At 42.7% G+C, this 15420-nt stretch overlaps 1 protein-coding gene across 1 annotated transcript in view; it reads left to right on the top strand.

Annotated features, from left to right (window-relative positions):
* ascc1 (activating signal cointegrator 1 complex subunit 1) overlaps nucleotides 1–11246 on the top strand; it is a 28569-nt gene extending 17323 nt beyond the window's left edge. Inside the window, exon 10 of the mRNA XM_084077951.1 lies at nucleotides 10903–11246. The gene's annotated coding sequence lies outside the window, so the exon portion shown is untranslated. The remainder of the gene's footprint in view (nucleotides 1–10902) is intronic.
* Nucleotides 11247–15420: the final 4174 nt, after the last annotated feature.

Raw genomic sequence — 15420 nt, 5'->3', positions numbered from 1 at the left:
CCCAAGATATATATTTTTTTCTATTTTTTCCTATTTTTTTCTATTTTTTTCAAAAACACGTGAAACACGTTAATGGCACGTTGCACCATAGCGTTAAAACACGTGAAACACGTTAATGGCACTCAATGATTTAAGTACCAATTTTTAGGTACTTTTACTTTACTGGAGTATTTCCAATTTTCAATACTTTTACTTCTACTCCACTAGATCTCAGAGGCAAATATTGTACTCCACTACAATTATTTGAAAACTTTAATTACTACTACTTACTTTGCAAATATAAATTATTACATTATAAAACATACATGAACCACTTTAGCCCTATTTTATACCTAGGCTATTTGAAAATAGCAGATCTACAAGCTCACAACGCGTCGCATCGCGACACGTAAGCTTGTAGATCTGTTATTTTCAAACATTTTAGTACTTATACTTTTGGTACTTTAAGTACATTTTGATACCAATACTTTTGTACTTTTACTCAAGTCAATTTTGAATTCCGGACTTTTGCTTGTAACAGAGTACTTCTACATTGCAGTATTAATACTTTTACTTAAGTAAAACATGAGTACATTTTCCGCCACTGAGCAGCACTGACTCCACTGTACAGTAGCTACAAACAGCCTCCTCTTGAGGTTCTTCTCCTCCCTTGTCAGATTTCCACGCTTCTCCTCATCCCATGCAGGGCATTCCAGGCCAGTATCTTTGCAGTTCAATTATCTCTGCAGGCATTTTAAAGCTGATCTCGTCTTAAGTGGGAGTGTGTGCGTACGGCATGTTAACCCATTGAGAGCTGAAGCCGATTCTACATGTCTCCTAAATCTCAACAGTTTTCTGAAAAACGTATGTTTCTATATCACAGTGGTGCTCAATCTTTTTCATGTCAAGGAACCCCAAAATGATATGCATTTGGCCGCGGACCCCCATCAAAATATTTAGTTCCAGGGACCCCCAGAAGCAAAGATTTGAGTTAAAAATGTTCGCTTTAAAAATATTTATATTCAAAGATTTGCACACATTTTCACGAATTTTCAAAAATAGCAGATCTACAAGCTCGTAGCGCGGCACTCGGTGCCGCGCTATGAGCTTGTATATCTGATATTTTTGAATAGCCCAAAGTGTAAAATAATGCTTTTTTAGTTCAAATCTAAAAATGACACAGATCCAGGTCTTAATGGGTTAAGTGGGAGTGTCTGCGTACAGCATGTTAATCACAGGCTAAATGTTGACGCGTGATTTATGTTTCAGCCGATGCGCTGGAAGGGAGGTGACATCGTGGGGGTCATGTTTACTAGGGCAGTGTTGTAAAATGTTTTGCCCGGAGAGGCAGCAAGCCTATGCAGTGTTATATGTCCCTAGGTGATAAGACATGCTACCCCGCCCCGCCCCTCCCATTGACATTTCTGCTTCGTTCAGCGTAGGAAAAAGCAGAGTTTTAAACTGTGGGGATTTTCTTTTGAGAGAAGCCCAGAGTAAAACTGTCACCCAGGCCTGTCACAATTATTACATAATCGCCTAATCGCAATTATTTGAGATAATCGCAATTATCTTTGCATAATCGTTTCCGTGTTGAAAAATGTTTAAAAAAAATACCATATGGCAGATAAACAAGCTTACGACGTGTCACTTCGTAGATCCATAGCCATGCTTGTAGATCAGCTAATTTTACATTTAGTATAAAATTATACTGAATGTAAAATTATTAAATATGTCTACATCTCCCTGTATACGTTTTTTGTCATATCCTCCCTGTACAATTTTTTTAAATACGAAGCCTAAAAGTCAAACACAAATCAAGTTTTTATTCATCTCTCAGTGTTCCAATGCCAAAAACACGATTAAATCCTTAATCGCAATTATTTGTGTGACTATTAATCGTCAATTTAAACTTGTAATCGTGATAGCCCCTACTACTACCCCCCCCCCCCCCTCACACACACACACAAAATGTATAAATACATGATAATGCATGATAAAAAGTGTTTCAAATGCTTCAGTTAAATTCCACATGGGAACGGTGTGGCTACAATGTGGATCTGGGGCTTGATGTGGCCAGCCTTGGACAGAGGGTCTTCTATACTTGGTCAGATGACAAAGTATAGACCCCCAGATGACAGTCTGGGGGTCCCGACAGTCTGGGGTGAAGTCACAATTTAAAGGCTTTTTTAATACCTAAATAAGTGAAATGAAAAAAGACCATTACTGCATCAAAAGTAATCAACAAACTATACAATAAAAACTGGCCTCACATCGGCCAAATTGTCAAATCATTTATGAAAGAGGCCGAAAATAGCTGATCTACAAGCTCACCGTTGCGAGGCGTCGTGACCTTGTAGATCTGCTATTTTCACAATATTTATCTGTGGGAACTGAGTCAAACAAAATGTAATGCCTCAACTCCTACATTCCAAGTGCTTACCAGGCCGGGGGGTCCCCAGTTCAATTATGATTATGTTGGGGGGTTGTGGCATGAAAATGTTGAGAACCACTGATCTAAGTATATAGGGTTGAAGTGGTTAATATCCACCATCCTTGAAAACTGATGCTTTCCTCATAGTTTGTCTTGAAAATCATGTTTTTTGATAATTAGCATATTTAATTTCATGCCCGTTTTCAAAATTAGCCTTTTATCTCGAAAGCTGCTTTAAAAACGCTTTCTCTCTCTATCAATGTCAAAAATGTCAAGAAATATTGCAAATTGATATTCAAGACCACACCGTCCAGCTTTCCACGGTGTAATTACACATGTAATCTTGATCAAGGATTTGGTTTTGCAACATATGTGTGTGTGGCTGTGTGTGTGTGTGGGGGGGGGGTGTCAGAGACCTTTGACATTTTAAGATGATAGCCATGTTTGATGTACATGATCGGAGTGACTGAGGGACACGTGAAACCGATTAAGCTGTTAATTACTTTCTACGGTCAGGGTAAGGGCTACTTGTTAAACCGGTAATGCTTAGAGCAGGGGTCTTCTACATAGGATTTTGTTTTTTTTATTAAATTGAACCCTAGAATTCCTTTTCTGAGGGGAACATTAGCCGAAAATAGCAGATCTACAAGCTCTCAACGCCTCGCGCTGCGAGGCGTTGAGAGCTTGTAGATCTGCTATTTTTGGCAAAGTCAAATAGGTGTAGAGGGAAAAAAGAGCAGACTACAGTAAGTAAAAAAAAACTAATCTGAAACACAATTTTATACAATATAGAGTAGGGGGTCCCTGCTTCATCTCTCTCTCAGCTAGGGGGTCCTTGGCCTGAAAACGTTGAAGACCCCTGGCTTAGAGGGTTAATTTTAACTGAGCGGCACACGCTATGCATGAGGGCTACCGACCCCCATAACTCTGAGGCCCCGTTTAGACGATAACGGTCTCTAGAGAAAACGGCAACATAAAATATCAGCTGTGCCTTCCGTTTAGACGCCAACGGCGTTTTCGTGGGGTTGAAACCGCAACAAAGTGAAACCCCCTTCCAGAGTGGAAATCTTTTGAAAAGGCTCCGCCTTGCGTCTCCGTTTAAACATACGGGGGAAACGGCAAAACGTGTGACGTCATGGCTCACGTCGGCTCACGTGGGCGTATGCTATTAGATCGATGTGCGTGACTGGTCTATCTGGCAGCGCCACCTAGCCACCTGGCATGCACACTACAGTGTTTTCAATCATTTCGGCGTGTCCGTGTTAACGCAGATTTTTTTGGGGCGGTGTAACCGCCCCCTATAAGTGAGTTTTGGACACTGAGAGTTACAGACCCGTAAAAGGGTCCATTTGGACCCTTGATGGTCCACCGAAGCCGACGTTGAGAACCAGTGTTTTACACACCAACCTATAAAAAGACGGAAATCTAACGCACACATCTAACACCGTGCTGACATTCCGGCAGGCTTGCCTGATAACCATAGTGTCAGGTTGTCCTATTAACGGGCATGAATAATAAGATTGTTTGCTTCCTTAGGAGGCTGTTGGCAGGCTTAAAAAGAGAAGAGAGAGAGAGAACAGTGCCGGTATACAAATGCCCCCCCTCTCAAGCAGATCCCAGCGAATCTTAACTGGATATCATTAGCGCTGAAATATGACAGGCACACCTTCCTCGGGATCGGCAGTGTTCCATTATGTTTGACGCTACGCGCGAGTTGAGTGCCACTGGCGTTTGCGTTCCACACTAATCACCGTCTTCGCTAATGGGCGCAACAACAAAAAAAAGGGCCCTTGATGGACAGACACCCGAGTCTGGAGGATTTTTGAAACGTCTCTATGCTTGGTTGGTGTGTGTCTCTCTACCGGGGCGAAGCAGGCTGCTGATCCCCGGCAGCACTCTTTTTATCATTCAGAGTGCTGAGTGCGGAGACACTACCTGCAGCTGTCAGTGTGTGTTTACCACTGGATCCATCCACATCAGAGGAGAGAAAGAGAGCCACGGCCACTCGGTGTGTGTTTGAACAGTATACAGTAGCTTGTCAGCCAGGGAAAGGGCTGGCTTTGTGTTGTGTATTCTGTGCAGATGATGAAAACGTGCTGGACTCTCACTCACAGACCCTTTTACTTGTAGGGTGCGGTCGCAACTCGCAAGCGTTCACAATAGGGGTGTGCCGATATATCGTTTTCGTGACGATATGTATCGTTGTGCTGTTTTTGAAGAAAAATAAATCGATGTGTATATATATATATATATATATGTTTTCTTTTTTTCAAATGTCTTTTTTTGCAATAATAATACTGCAAAAACAGAAGTATTTGTTTGCATTAGCTTCCCCCCCCATATATTTTCATAATAAAAAAGTGCCATATATCGTATCGTATCAATATCGCAAGTCCAATATTGTGTATCGTATGGTGAAATGTGTGTATCGGCACACCCCTAGTTCACAGATACTGTAAGAGCGCCTGTAAGAATTAACCACACTAGACCATACCCGGTCGGCGCAGCGCATCCGTGGGGGGATATGCGCACATGATCTGGCAACCCGGGAGGCAGTTTGTCCCATAGCTGGGCAGCCGCAGCTATGGGACGACATTCTTTGACACATAAGTGCTAATAAGAAGCTGAGATTTGATTAAATTGAAAAACGGGCTTCACAGTTAAGTTCAGATGGTAATGGTCAATGGCTGTGTGCAAAATCAGAGCAATTGGTCCAGCCAGTGGGGAGAACCGGGTAGCTTCACCACCACCACTACAAACGCACGCACAGAGGTTACTAGAATTATAGTAGGATGTTTACTAGGGCAGTGTTGTAAAATGTTTTGCCCGGAGAGGCAGCAAGCCTATGCAGTGTTATATGTCCCTAGGTGATAAGACATGCTACCCCGCCCCGCCCCTCCCATTGACATTTCTGCTTCGTTCAGCGTAGGAAAAAGCAGAGTTTTAAACTGTGGGGATTTTCTTTTGAGAGAAGCCCAGAGTAAAACTGTCACCCAGGCCTGTCACAATTATTACATAATCGCCTAATCGCAATTATTTGAGATAATCGCAATTATCTTTGCATAATCGTTTCCGTGTTGAAAAATGTTTAAAAAAAATACCATATGGCAGATAAACAAGCTTACGACGTGTCACTTCGTAGATCCATAGCCATGCTTGTAGATCAGCTAATTTTACATTTAGTATAAAATTATACTGAATGTAAAATTATTAAATATGTCTACATCTCCCTGTATACGTTTTTTGTCATATCCTCCCTGTACAATTTTTTTAAATACGAAGCCTAAAAGTCAAACACAAATCAAGTTTTTATTCATCTCTCAGTGTTCCAATGCCAAAAACACGATTAAATCCTTAATCGCAATTATTTGTGTGACTATTAATCGTCAATTTAAACTTGTAATCGTGATAGCCCCTACTACTACCCCCCCCCCCCCTCACACACACACACAAAATGTATAAATACATGATAATGCATGATAAAAAGTGTTTCAAATGCTTCAGTTAAATTCCACATGGGAACGGTGTGGCTACAATGTGGATCTGGGGCTTGATGTGGCCAGCCTTGGACAGAGGGTCTTCTATACTTGGTCAGATGACAAAGTATAGACCCCCAGATGACAGTCTGGGGGTCCCGACAGTCTGGGGTGAAGTCACAATTTAAAGGCTTTTTTAATACCTAAATAAGTGAAATGAAAAAAGACCATTACTGCATCAAAAGTAATCAACAAACTATACAATAAAAACTGGCCTCACATCGGCCAAATTGTCAAATCATTTATGAAAGAGGCCGAAAATAGCTGATCTACAAGCTCACCGTTGCGAGGCGTCGTGACCTTGTAGATCTGCTATTTTCACAATATTTATCTGTGGGAACTGAGTCAAACAAAATGTAATGCCTCAACTCCTACATTCCAAGTGCTTACCAGGCCGGGGGGTCCCCAGTTCAATTATGATTATGTTGGGGGGTTGTGGCATGAAAATGTTGAGAACCACTGATCTAAGTATATAGGGTTGAAGTGGTTAATATCCACCATCCTTGAAAACTGATGCTTTCCTCATAGTTTGTCTTGAAAATCATGTTTTTTTGATAATTAGCATATTTAATTTCATGCCCGTTTCCAAAATTAGCCTTTTATCTCGAAAGCTGCTTTAGAAACGCTTTCTCTCTCTATCAATGTCAAAAATGTCAAGAAATATTGCAAATTGATATTCAAGACCACACCGTCCAGCTTTCCGCGGTGTAATTACACATGTAATCTTGATCAAGGATTTGGTTTTGCAACATATGTGTGTGTGGCTGTGTGTGTGTGTGTGTGTGTGGGGGGGGTGTCAGAGACCTTTGACATTTTAAGATGGTAGCCATGTTTGATGTACATGATCGGAGTGACTGAGGGACACTGAGTGAAACCGATTAAGCTGTTAATTACTTTCTACGGTCAGGGTAAGGGCTACCTGTTAAACCGCTAATGCTTAGAGGGTTAATTTTAACTGAGCGGCACACGCTATGCATGAGGGCTACCGACCCCCATAACTCTGAGGCCTCGTTCAGACGATAACGGTCTCTAGAGAAAACGGCAACATAGAATATCAGATGTGCCTTCCGTTTAGACGCCAACGGCGTTTTCGTGGGGTTGAAACCGCAACAAAGTGAAACCCCCTTCCAGAGTGGAAATCTTTGAAAAACGCTCCGCCTTGCGTCTCCGTTTAAACATACGGGGGGAAACGGCAAAACGTGTGACGTCATGACTCACGTCGGCTCACGTGGGCGTATGCTATTAGATCGATGTGCGTGACTGGTCTATCTGGCAGCGCCACCTAGCCACCTGGCATGCACACTACAGTGTTTTCAATCATTTCGGCGTGTCCGTGTTAACGCTGATTTTTTGGGGGCGGTGTAACCGCCCCCTATAAGTGATTTTTGGACACTGACCAATCCTGCACCGTGATTGGCCAATAGTCTACAACGCAGTCTACACCCCTAACCCTTCCACAGTCAATGCAAATCTATACTTTTGCAAAGTCAGCCAATCACATTACAGCTAGTGTCATCACCACTAGCTGTAATGTGATTGGCTGACTTTGCAAATTCAGGACTGTGATTGGCTAGCGAAACACATGACACATGTGCAGCCCTATGAATAGCAGTATGGACTTAAAAAAAAGTAATTAATACTTTTTTTTAAGTGAGTCATGTTGTGATGACCACACACCGGCCACTTCACACTGGGTGTGATTTTTTTTAATGCAACGACACATTGACGTTTTCGGTTCTGATCGTTACTGTGTAAACGTGGCCCAAGAGAGTACAAATGGAACCAAATGGACCTGCCATTTGTACACTCTCAGAGTTACAGACCTGCAAGGCTCCATTTGGTCCCCAACTATCGTTCACACAGCATTTTACACCACTGTTTCTCAACGTAGGATCTGGAGACCACCAGGGGTCCACCGTGATTGGCCAATAGTCTACAACGCAGTCTACACCCCTAACCCTTCCACAGTCAATGCAAATCTATACTTTTGCAAAGTCAGCCAATCACATTACAGCTAGTGTCATCACCACTAGCTGTAATGTGATTGGCTGACTTTGCAAATTCAGGACTGTGATTGGCTAGCGAAACACATGACACATGTGCAGCCCTATGAATAGCAGTATGGACTTAAAAAAAAGTAATTCATACTTTTTAAAAAAAAAGTAATTCATACTTTTTTTTAAGTGAGTCATGTTGTGATGACCACACACCGGCCACTTCACACTGGGTGTGATTTTTTTTAATGCAACGACACATTGACGTTTTCGGTTCTGATCGTTACCGTGTAAACGTGGCCCAAGAGAGTACAAATGGAACCAAATGGACCTGCCATTTGTACACTCTCAGAGTTACAGACCTGCAAGGCTCCATTTGGTCCCCAACTATCGTTCACACAGCATTTTACACCACTGTTTCTCAACGTAGGATCTGGAGACCACCAGGGGTCCAAATTTGACAGTGAGTTACATGAACACTGAGGATTAAACGATGTAGATTGGGGGTCCCACAGTGTTCCATTTGTACACACTCAGAGTTACAGACCCGTAAAAGGGTCCATTTGGACCCCCTGATGGTCCACCGAACCCGACGTTGAGAACCAGTGTTTTACACACCAACCTATAAAAAGACGGAAATCTCACACATCTAACACCGTGCTGACATTCCGGCAGGCTTGCCTGATAACCATAGTGTCAGGTTGTCCTATTAACGGGCATGAATAATAAGATTGTTTGCTTCCTTAGGAGGCTGTTGGCAGGCTTAAAAAGAGAAGAGAGGGAGAGAGAGAGAGAACAGAGCCGGTATACAAATGTCCCCCCCCTCTCAAGCAGATCCCAGCGAATCTTAACTGGATATCATTAGCGCTGAAATATGACAGGCACACCTTCCTCGGGATCGGCAGTGTTCCATTATGTTTGACGCTACGCGCGAGTTGAGTGCCACTGGCGTTTGCGTTCCACACTAATCACCGTCTTCGCTAATGGGCGCAACAACAAAAAAAAGGGCCCTTGATGGACAGACAGACACCCGAGTCTGGAGGATTTTTGAAACGTCTCTATGCTTGGTTGGTGTGTGTCTCTCTACCGGGGCGAAGCAGGCTGCTGATCCCCGGCAGCAAGTCTTTTTATCATTCAGAGTGCTGAGTGCGGAGACACTACCTGCAGCTGTCAGTGTGTGTTTACCACTGGATCCATCCACATCAGAGGAGAGAAAGAGAGCCACGGCCACTCGGTGTGTTTGAACAGTATACAGTAGCTTGTCAGCCAGGGAAAGGGCTGGCTTTGTGTTGTGTATTCTGTGCAGATGATGAAAACGTGCTGGACTCTTCACTCACAGACCCTTTTACTTGTAGGGTGCGGTCGCAACTCGCAAGCGTTCACAATAGGGGTGTGCCGATATATCGTTTTCGTGACGATATGTATCGTTGTGCTGTTTTTGAAGAAAAAGAAATCGACGTATATATATATATATATGGTTTTTTTTTGTTTTGCAATATATAATAATAATGCAAAAACAGAAGTATTAGCTCCCCCCCCCATATATTTTCATAATAAAAAAGTGCCATATATCGTATCGTATCAATATCGCAAGTCCAATATTGTGTATCGTATCGTGAAATGTGTGTATTGGCACACCCCTAGTTCACAGATACTGTAAGGGCGCCTGTAAAAATTAACCACATATGAACCCTAGCGTCCCTGTTCTTGGCATGTCATAATAGGGGAGCATTTGTCAAAGAATTGGTGAATGTTCCACCTATTTTGTGAGCTTGTAGAAAATAGGCAATCTATTTTCATTGAACAGATTTGGTGTAGTGGAAAAATGGTGAGGGCTAAATACAGACCCCTGGGGGACCGCGATAGAGTATATAAAGGGTTTCAATGAAGCTGGAACTTTTGAAAGTGTGTCTTATTTGATTAATATCTCTCTTCTCAACCGGCAGCTCTTACAATCAGTCATGTTGTCTCTTATCAGTTTCAGTCTTTTAATGTGCATCGAGGGAATCACTTCATTCATCTCTTGCCATCACCCACTGCTGTGTCGTGCAAGTGTAGAATCCCTGTATAGTTTGCTGTAGTTAATTTTATTGTCAGTCCGGATGAGGCTGATTTCGTTTAGTTTTTCTGCTAGCAGTAGATCATGCAGTAGATGTAAAATAAATCATCCGCTGGGACGGACAATGTGTGAGTTTGAAATATCAGTCACGTTTCTGTCTATTGTTCACTTTTAATTGAAGAGGTACTGCAAACTCTGGCATCCTGGATGTGGCTGCCTGCACTACAAAACAGACTGCTCTCTTGCACTTTTAATAGCCGTGTGACCCAGTTTGAACCCAGATGAATTAAATCTATACACGTTTTTTTTTACAGAGTCGACTTGATTTAAAGGGATAGTTACGTGTTTTTTTTATGCTTGGAAGCTTACTGAGAAATGTCCACTGAAAGCTTTTCGGCATTTTGTATAAATATTAGTGGAAATAAATGGAATTTGCCTGCCAGCAAACAAAAAAAACTGTTACTGGCTAGTTGATTACATTTGTGTTTTGTTTACTTTTTATGTATATCAGCAGTAGGGCCCTTGAGCTAATACTGCTTTGTGAAAAAGCAATTATAGACTTATGGCTGTTGTTCTGAAACAATTAGTTGAGAGTGGGATCCTTAGGAAATGAAACACATTAATAATTACAGCAGATAGTGCACTTGTTTTGTTTATTTTCCTTGTATGCAGACTTTTGCTGTAAACCGTACATAATTCTAAAACTAATGTGCCTGACAAAATAATGCTGAAATAAATGCAAATTCCTTCATTATCCATTCTCTGTTGTAGCCCCTTGTATGGGTATTTCCACACTGTATGAACGACTTGTACTGTATGTTGGTGTGTGGAGTGGACGTGTGTTGCTTCAGTTATAGCCGCATGATAAATAATTAATATTACTGCTGATTATGTGTTGTGTAGGTCACAGATGAATACTGCGACAAGATGGGAAGTGTTCAGCCAGGCCTGCTGTCGAAGGCGGAGGAACTCTCTGTTCCTCCATTCCTTGACCAACGGTCCATATGGCCTGGGCCACCGGGTGTTGTCTGCATCATGGAGGGGCGTTAATCACTTCAACACCACCACCGCCGCTCACGCAAAGGCTCCATCAAGTTGTTTATCTGAGGCATTTATGCATATTTGCTTGAACATGAAATTAAGCAGTATGTACATATGTTTTGGGTTGTAATTCTCCCTCTTGGGTACCATAAGATGCTGTATTTTTTTTGGTACAGGCTGTTGAACGTTTGCCAAAATAAACAACAGACTGCAAACCAGCTATGCTTGGCCTGCCTGTAATTAAGTGTTGTAAACAGCTTTAGAATTTCTAAAGCTGTTCTTAACCGAGGTATTGTGTCATGTGTGCAATACGCACAGCCGGGATAAAGAACAAAAGGCTGCATCTGGGCTTTGTGGGGATGCATGGCGCATTTGTCAGACAGGACAGGATTTGCTTGTGTTCTGCGGATGGCATATACTTATAGATAAGCAATTCTGTAATAATGCAAAGTGTGCAGTCTCGTGTTATTCAAATCAAAGGCCCCTCCCTTGTCCCTTCAACTTATTTTATGCAAACTCATGATTCACCACATGAAGCCAAGCATCCCTGTTCTGGCGACGAACATTTGATGAAAATTGCCGATCTACAAGCTCACGCCTTGAGTGGCTATTTTGGACAAAGACATTTGGTCTAGAGCGAACAAGAGGAGTGCTCGGTTTTTCCTCTGCGTCAAAAACCCTCTCATTTTACAGCTAAACGGTACACTTGCGGCGTAAAATAATCCATGCAGTAACAGAACCCTGATTCATATTTGATCAGCACTGCCTCGTTTGATAGTTTGACCTGAGTTTAGTGAGCCGGCCGTGTTGTGCTGGATGCACCTCATTTGCATGAAGTTGAGGGTGAGTTGTGATTATGCAAATTCAGATACAGCCGTTGGCCCGTCAAATCGCAGCGCTGTATCCATCATGCACCACTCGGCTGGATCTCCAATGAAGGAGATCAGCTGACTTGACATCCGCCAACGGATCCAATGTGTCTGCACCATTCTTTCGCGGACCGCTCACCCCCAGCGATTCTTATATTCTTATCGTATTTGTTTTACGGTTAGAAATAAGTTAAGGTTTAGGCATAGTTTTACTGAGGTTAAGTTTAGGAATACCTGGTGGCGACCGTTCCGAGGTCACCGGATTTGACCTGGGGCGAGCGTGTTTTTGGGGCAAGTGTTCTTGTAGTCATCAGAAATACTCATTTGAGCATTTGATTGATTGATTGATTGATGTATTTATTGATCATGAAATAAAATCATATATGTCACATACATACATCTGTAACAAACATCTTACCCACCATAATCAACAGGATAACGCAAAAAAGCTTACAGATATTTTGCAATATTTCAATGCTGTCATAAGGATGCGTGGGCCAGATAAACACCTTACTATGTGCTGATTGGTGTTGACCTCAACGAGACCTCGACAAGACGAGTGAACTAAAGATATTTCTGGACAAATCAAGATCCCCTACCTATATATAAGCTATCGTACATCCCCTCAGGGAAATCTCTATTATTTGGTGTCCGTACTATTGTGTTATTCACCAGAAATAGGCTTACCCTGACTCCTATGGGCTCCTATGTGAGGGCCATTGTCTTTCCACTTCAGATATTGATGGATTAGAAGAGGCAGCCTTTGGGCTCACAGGAGCTTTCTTCACTGAGAGAGGTTATCTGTGCGAGTCCAGTCCATAGGAACTGGCAGCCTAGTTCCATCTAGCCAATAAACCCTCGTCAAAGCCGCTATCTGTCAACAAGCCAAAACTGTTTTCCCCCCCACTTATTTCGATTCTTACACGTGTATAGGTTTCTCTCTTGGGAGAGAATGCCTTTTCCTGACGCCCGCATAGGATGAGGATCTCAACAGCGTTTTTTCAGTCCTAAAACAATTATTTTAAGCCCAAATGGAGCAGAGATTAATATGAGGTTAATATGCCTTTGAGAAACCCGGTGCCAACTTTATCATCATCGCCATTAGCGCGCCTCTGCTGTAACAGTAACGGTACATCCATCCTGATCGGGACGTGAATAATGATGATCCCCTTAATGAATACATCATGTCCGGGGCAACGGTGGGTTGATGTGCACAGCTGGCTGCCTCTGCGGGACGCTGACTCCCTCTGCCCTCCTTCCCCATTCCCACATAGTTCTGCAGATTCAGGGGAGAGAGAGAGAGGGAGAGAGAGAAAAAAGCAATGTCTGCGTCTGCCACATGTTTTGATGACACTGACAGTTAGCTGGGGCCAGTGGTGTGAAGTAACTAAGTACATTTACCCAAGAACTGTACTTAAGTACAGTTGTGAGGTACAGTATTTTTAATTTACTGGAGTATTTCCAATTTTCAGTACTTTTACTCCTCCACTACATCTCAGAGGCAAATATTGTACTCCTCTACAATTATTTGAAAACGTTTCTAGTTACTCTGCAGATATAAATTATTATATTAATAAAACATACATTAACCCCTTTAGCCCTATTTTATACGTAGGCTATTTGAAAATAGCCGATCTACAAGCTGAGAGCTTGTAGATCTGCTATTTTCGAATAGCCGAACTTGTAGATCTGCTTTTGGTAATTTAAGTAGATTTTGATGCAAATACTTTTGTGCTTTTACTCAAGTACATTTTGAATTCCGGACTTTTACTTGTTACAGAGAATTTCCATATGCAGTATTGATACTTTTACTGATAAAGTCAAACATTTGAGTACTTTTTTCACCACTGGCTGGGGCCAGCTAAAGCACCAACAACACAGGGAAAGCGATACTGTTTGCCCAAAATTGGTAACCGTAAACCGTAAACCAGGGGGACCTTGAGGTTGTTCCCAGGGGGAACTAAATGGAGCCTTTTACAGGTCTGTAACTCTGAGAGCGTACAAATGGATCCAATGGTTCCATTTACACGCTCTCAGAGTTACCCTAATAATGCATAACAAACTGGGGGTCCTTGAAATAAATAAAATTGACAACCACTGGCTTATACCCAAATAATAAGTCATCTGAGCCGTGAATTGGATTACTTTAGAGAGAGAGAGAGAGAGAGAGAGAGAGAGAGAGAGAGAGAGAGAGAGAGAGAGAGAGAGAGAGAGAGAGAGAGAGAGAGAGAGAGAGAGAGAGAGAGAGAGAGAGAGAGAGAGAGAGAGAGAGAGAGAGAGAGAGAGAGAGAGAGAGAGAGAGAGAGAGAGAGAGAGAGAGAGAGAGAGAGAGCATGCAGACTGCAGAATTTAGGGAGCATTAAGAATGTGGTTCAATACTTCCTATATAGCTTCTCATGTGGGGAAGTGCGTTATATGGCAGGCATCACATTTTCAATGTCAAGAAAGACAAATCAAAGCTGATTAAGTTTATGTTGATTTATGTTGTTTTTGATAATTAGATTCCCAATGCTGCCATGTCTTCTCTCCCCTTCTTTCTTTCTATCTCTCTCCCCATCTCTCTATCCCTCTCCCTCCCTCCCTCTCTCCCTCCCTCCCTCTATGTCTCTCTCCCTCCCTCTGTCTCTCCCTCTCTCACCCTCACCCTCTCTCTCTCTCTCTGTCTCTCTCTCTCTCTTTCTCTCTCTCTGCCTCTCTCTCTCTCTCTCTCTCCCTCCCTCCCTCTGTCTCGCTCTCTCTCTCTCTGCCCCCCTCTCTCCCTCTCCCCCCTCTCTCTGCCTCTCTCTCTCTCCCCTTCTATCTATCTCTGCCTCTCTCTCCCTCTCCCCCTCTCTCGCCCCCCCCCCTCTCTCTCTCATTCTTATTCAATAGACTGCTCGCTCTCAGCTCAAGCACCGCGTAGAGAGAGAGCGAGCGCGAGAGCGAGGCAGAGAGAGAGACCCATTCTTCAGTAGCGGCAGCAGCAGCAGCAACACATTGAGTCTCGTGCAGGTGAAACCTTGGACAGAGGACGCAGCAGGGAGATACAAGCTGCTATAATAACAACAACATGGTTGTTGGGGGAAGAAGAAATGTCGCCTGTCTGCTGGTGCCGCTCGTCCTACTGGCGGGCTGGTCGGTGCAGGTAGATGTGATGATGAAAAGTACCGGGAAAGAAGGAGGAGAAGGAGGAGAGAAGGAGAAATCAGCTGGAAATTTCATGGAAGATGAGAAATGGCTGTCAACGATCTCTCAGTACGGCCGTAAGATCAAACACTGGAACCGCTTCAGAGACGTGAGTCCGTTGGGTTTTGTTGTTGTTACAATGTAGCCTAATTGTTAGGGCTGTCAATTTATATTACGATTCACTCAAATAATTGCGATTTAACGATTTAATTGTCTTAATTTTGTCTTGAAAATTGCATTTCTGTTTGGCTTTTATAGGCGTTGAAGTTGCACATGGCTAATGTGACACATAACGTAAATATGGAAAAGAAATGACTGAACTATTTAATAACTTTATACTTAGAAA

The sequence above is a fragment of the Gymnoscopelus microlampas genome, assembly GCF_963454915.1.
Source record: "Gymnoscopelus microlampas genome assembly, chromosome: 14".
NCBI classification, from domain to species: domain Eukaryota; kingdom Metazoa; phylum Chordata; class Actinopteri; order Myctophiformes; family Myctophidae; genus Gymnoscopelus; species Gymnoscopelus microlampas.
Note: the sequence above shows the minus strand (reverse complement) of the source record. Positions and strands in the feature narration are given on the sequence as shown.